Here is a 5,063-nt window from a genome sequence, read left to right as displayed (position 1 = left end):
AGCCGCCGGAGCCGCCCCGCCGCGCCTTCGCCGCCTCCCCGGCTGCAGCTTGGCCGCCGCCACTCCGCCTCCGCCACGCCGCAACTCCGCCGGAGTCGCAAGTAAGTTTCTATACTCAGAGACCAAGCAAACAAATTTCATATTCTGCCAGCATATACTCAGAGACAAATAGCTGCCATCAGGATTCCTGAAATTTATGAGGACATATTGAATTAGTGAGGATTTCATAAATTTTTAGTCCAAGCAACTCATACATTTGAAGTTTTGTTGCTTACCTTCCCATCCCATTGTGTTGCTATGCTCCTGAAGTTGCCTAACTACAGGAAAAGGAGGCCAAAGTATCGGCAGCGATGTTTTGTTTTGTGAGAACTACTCAAATATATAATCTAAATATACTAGCTGGATGTTCGGCTACATTCATTATGCCTTTCGGTAAACTTGATGTTGGATGATACCACTGGATGTATTTCAGTCTTCTTGATTGTTTTTGCATTTGCTCAAAATCTTTTCACCCAGAGATTATTATGTGGGCTGCTTCAGTCTGTAGGTAAGACTCGCAAAAAAAAGTCTGTAGATACTTCTATAATCAACAGAGAAGAAAAAAACTAAAATTAGAGCTCTATATAACTGTACTGTTTACATTGAGCATGACACTGTTTTAATTTTCAGTGTGGGCTGCCTGCTTGCAGCAGCAGTTTTGCATCTTTGGCAAATACAGAATATCCACCGTTGTTGTTGACCTCCCAGAATGTTTACACCTTCGTCATGCTTTACCTGCCAGTAATTGTCAACAATGTGTCAAGTCAGTACACATTTTCTGCTGATTGCAAGAACGGCAGCGACCATGTGACTGAAGTGAGCAAACACGTCCAGGTCCTTTTGGCATGGTGAGTGTCCTCCCAGCTAGAACAGTTAGAGGTGAAGCAGAGAGCACCGCCAGAAATATAAAGCTGCTGAAAGAAATTACAAAAGCACAAGAACAACTTAATATAATCCGAATGATCAAGCGAAAAGAATGCAAACAAACTCGCTGGATGTTCATCCACTGAATAGTAGGAGTGCTTTAGTAGTAGTATCGATAGATTAGAGATATAAGTGCAGAAATTATGAAAGTAAGCCTCCTGGGATTTGTCACACAAGGGGAAACAAAGAGAAGAGGAAAACGCCTACGAGAATGAAATACTGGAAGGTCGACAAGTGATTTCCATTGCTCACCTCGGCCTGCTATGAACCTGTGACCGTGACAGTGCCGCCCGTTCTCCTACCCGGCGTCCTATTCCTCCATCCCACGTTGCTTACATGTAACCGTGAAAAGTTAGTTGCTTACATGTCCAGATTGGTACTGCAAAGATCATGTTGCTGGCATCCCATGAATGCCAGTTGTGTGATTGTTTCTAGCAATTTTCGGAGCCTTATGATCGTTATGCATTTTTGCCTGCAGTTCATACATAATATTTCCTATGTCTGCCTTTGGAAGGTTTGCTGCCATACTATCGATTGACAGTGCTTTATGTGTTCTTCTTGACCGTTGGTGGACTCTATATGAATACTGCTCCAAGAAATCAATCCTACCGCCCATCGCCGCACTGATCGCTATGGCATTTTGGGGGGCGCTTCCTGGTAATACTAGGCGTCTATTCTGATATTACTGGCGACCATTATAGAATTTTATTTGTGGTTTCTGCAATTTACACTGAAATTTAGCTAATCAGTATATCATGGTTTTACAGTTCGCATAATGAGTAAATAATATACATTCCAATGGGAGGACAAACTTTTGATGCTGGTGAATTCTTTACAATCATTCCAATGGCAGCACAAACTGAAAGTATTTATGTAGGCACAGATCATTGCTACACCAGAATAAATTGAGTATTGAGTAAATAAGACGCCCAGTTTTATAATACAGTCTACCGGTGCTTTCATTGTGGTTTCACGGTAATACCGCCATGCCCTCCTTCTGTTATGATTGACACAAGGAGTGTCTTACTTGAAATTTACAGAATGGTAAGCGCTATAATTTATTGGCGATCTTGTGCTGTTGACTGACCCAAACAAGGTACTGTTGAATTGAGGTCTTGTAAAAGTTTTTTTAAACTCATGCATGAGTACAAGTTGAACTATTTGTAGTATATCTTCATCGTTTCTTATGAAGTGGATGGGAGAAAGTGATAACTGGTCACAGACATCATTTGGAATAATGTTGGACTCAGGCATAGTGGTCCCTGATCTAACGAGCAAAGGGAAACCATTTACGGATTTGGTTGTGTCGCAAATAGCCCGGCATGCTCTCATGTAATTCTTGATCTACCGCGGATTATCCTTTTCTATATTAATGGAACGTCGCACAGTTCTCTTGCGCATTCAGAAAAAAATAGTTTTGCAACCTTTAAATTTTGATGAAGCCTTTGATAATTCTTTTTTATCTTCTAATTCTCTTTTGACTGTGCTTAACGTACGACTTACCTAATATTATGATTTTGCACCACGGTTTCCCTTCGCTGTTTGTATATGTTGGGACTATTGATTTTTTTAAGTGATTTTCAGTTCCTCACAACAGATTTCTTTTGGAGTTTTTACTGATCAGTATGTTGGAGATCTGCAGATGACACTTCTTTATATGCAAGTGCAAAAAGATTTCAGGTTCTGTCCTCTTTTCTTTGTTGGAACTATCAGGTCGCGTCCTCTTGCAATGTAAGATTATCCTTATTTTCACGTCATTTTTGTTCTGATATCATTGTACCCTTTTCAAATAGATAGATGCCATGAGTAAACAATTATTGAATTGCAGGCAAGTATTGTTGAGGACTTGAGGCTCAGATTTCACTTTTTGGGTTTTTTCTTCCGAGGAAAAAAAAACTTAATATTGGTATGTCCTAGACCTTTTCATTTGAACTTCATGATGCCCTGATAGATATAACAGTTATTTTGTTTCAGTAAGGAGGAAAAAAATTGAATTTGTTTGTCTGACATTACATAATCTCTAAATATTGCGGCCGTATCTTATATCTTATCTTTTAGTTTCTCTTTGCCACTAAGCACAAAATTTTTGTAGGCTACGAAGCACTAGCATAGTACTTATAATCTTCCAATCTGGTTATGCAAAAGGTGAATCTGTATCCATTAAACTTTGTTAAATAGTAGGTCCTCTTAACAGTATGCCTAAAACTAATTGTTTCTCTGTGTCTATAGTATGTTAGTCCAGCTCAATGGATGTTCTTGACTAACTGCTAGCTTTATTTGGTCTTATCTGATTCTCTGGTGTTAATCCACTCCTACATTGCCAAACTCAGTATGATTAAACATGGAGTATGTTATATACTTTGATGATATTTTCAGATTTTAAATACTCCTATATGACAAGCACAATCCCTGGTACTAATGCTTACTCTTTTTATTTCGGATGTTCAAGTGTAGCATCTATTGACCAATGCAAGCTCCATCAGGATGTGTGTAGTGTCCATAAGTTTCTTTTTGGCCAGTACAGTGAGAAAAATATATGGAACGTACAACAATCCTACATGAAACATTCTGAACAAAGTTCTATAGGGCCAACTTGCATTTTCATGTCAAGCATGGCTGATTATCAGAGGGCAAGGAAAGATGGAGTAGTAGAATCATTGCCTACGATGAGTTCAACGGATCGATGTGCACATTAACAAGCATTGCCTGCTGTCTGCCTTCGCCTACTTTGACGAGGACGACAGCGGGTACATAACCGTTGACCCGCTAGAAGAGGTGTGCTGGGAGTACAACACAGGCTGACGTCGGCATCACGACATCATTAGGGAGGTCGGCAATGAGAACATGCGTATGTTTATCAACTGCAGTCACCATCTCAAATTAATTAATTAGTTTCAATTAACTCCATTGAATGATCTGTACTATTTTGCTAATTACTAAAAATCTGAAATGCAAATTGACCATGTCTACATTTGATTAGGATGTTCAAATTGACTATGGGGAGTTCGTGGCAATGGTGAAGGGGATCATCGAGAATGGAAGGCTGACCATCATTCTCCATGGAGCAGACGACCTCAGCTAGCCTTTGATTGAAATATTCATATACAACACACTATCTTTGTTCACATTGTGCTATAGATGATATCAATATTTTTAACCCAAGTCATTATTCATTTTATTTGTGTAAAGTAACTGAGAAACAAATTCATCTATGTGATTTGCATGGTTGCATCCGTATGCAATTTAAGCTGACATATTTTTTCAGCTGTTATTCTCGTACTGCTATTGGATTGGTATGGTTGCATGAAAAACTGAACTTTCTTTCCATGGGAATTTTTGACTCATGTACTACTACTATAAAAGCATGAAGTGCTGAGATAATGGAGAATGAATGAAATCTTCATATAACATGGTTGAGTACTAGTTTTAGCTTGAGAGTGTATGACAACTCATGCAGGTTTGAAATGACTTGAAGAAAGCATATGAGAAGCGAGTATAGGAGCTTTAATATTAGAGCAACAAGGGAGGAGCAAATAATTGAAGGGGCTATCAGCCGTGTAAAAGAAAACCGAGGATAACGTCACTAGGTGGAAAAACTATATTTGATTAGCATAATAACACTAGCAAGGTGAATAACAATGTAACGTTATCTTTTCATTAGTTGATCCATCAACTTTTGTTTGGTATGACTGCCATGATATTTGGATAGGAAATTTATCTGTTAACTTCGTATCATTTTTATGTGTTAGCTAATAATTATGCACCGTGCATTTGCCTGCAATTTCCTATAAGTTTTCCATAGTTTTCGAAGATATTGTTTTGTGAAGTATAGTTTCTGAAGAAAATTAAAATGTGATTGTAGTAATTTTTTCCTGAAGTATTGCCATCGTGTAGAATGATCGACAACGGGCTCCCAGTAAAAAAATAGGATAGGAGCAGTCGGTACCAAAAAATGAGGATATGAGAAGTTGGTAGTTGAAGTTAGTACAATTGCCAGTTAGCATTGTTTTCATTCAGTAGGATTGGCGTTGCAGCTGAGAAAATATGTGATATGGAGTAATTTGGTCAACAAAAGAACATTTGACTTTTGAGGTATCTTA

At 38.6% G+C, this 5,063-nt stretch overlaps 1 long non-coding RNA gene across 4 annotated transcripts; it reads left to right on the top strand.

Moving 5' to 3' along the window:
* The first annotated feature begins 6 nt into the window (after positions 1 to 6).
* LOC123161810 (uncharacterized) lies at positions 7 to 4,229 on the top strand. 4 transcript variants are annotated; one of them, XR_006480895.1, is made up of 4 exons: positions 7 to 1,620; positions 1,731 to 2,694; positions 2,792 to 3,811; positions 3,944 to 4,229. It is a non-coding gene; the product is annotated as an uncharacterized lncRNA (long non-coding RNA). The 4 variants fall into 4 exon arrangements; XR_006480896.1 differs by having other exon boundaries at positions 7 to 2,694; positions 2,792 to 2,869; positions 3,418 to 3,811; XR_006480897.1 differs by having other exon boundaries at positions 7 to 2,694; positions 2,792 to 2,869; positions 3,413 to 3,811.
* Positions 4,230 to 5,063: the final 834 nt, after the last annotated feature.

The sequence above is a fragment of the Triticum aestivum genome, chromosome 7B (assembly GCF_018294505.1).
Source record: "Triticum aestivum cultivar Chinese Spring chromosome 7B, IWGSC CS RefSeq v2.1, whole genome shotgun sequence".
NCBI lineage: Eukaryota > Viridiplantae > Streptophyta > Magnoliopsida > Poales > Poaceae > Triticum > Triticum aestivum.
The sequence above is the reverse complement of the archived record's forward strand: the minus strand, read 5'-3'. Positions and strand labels throughout refer to the sequence as shown.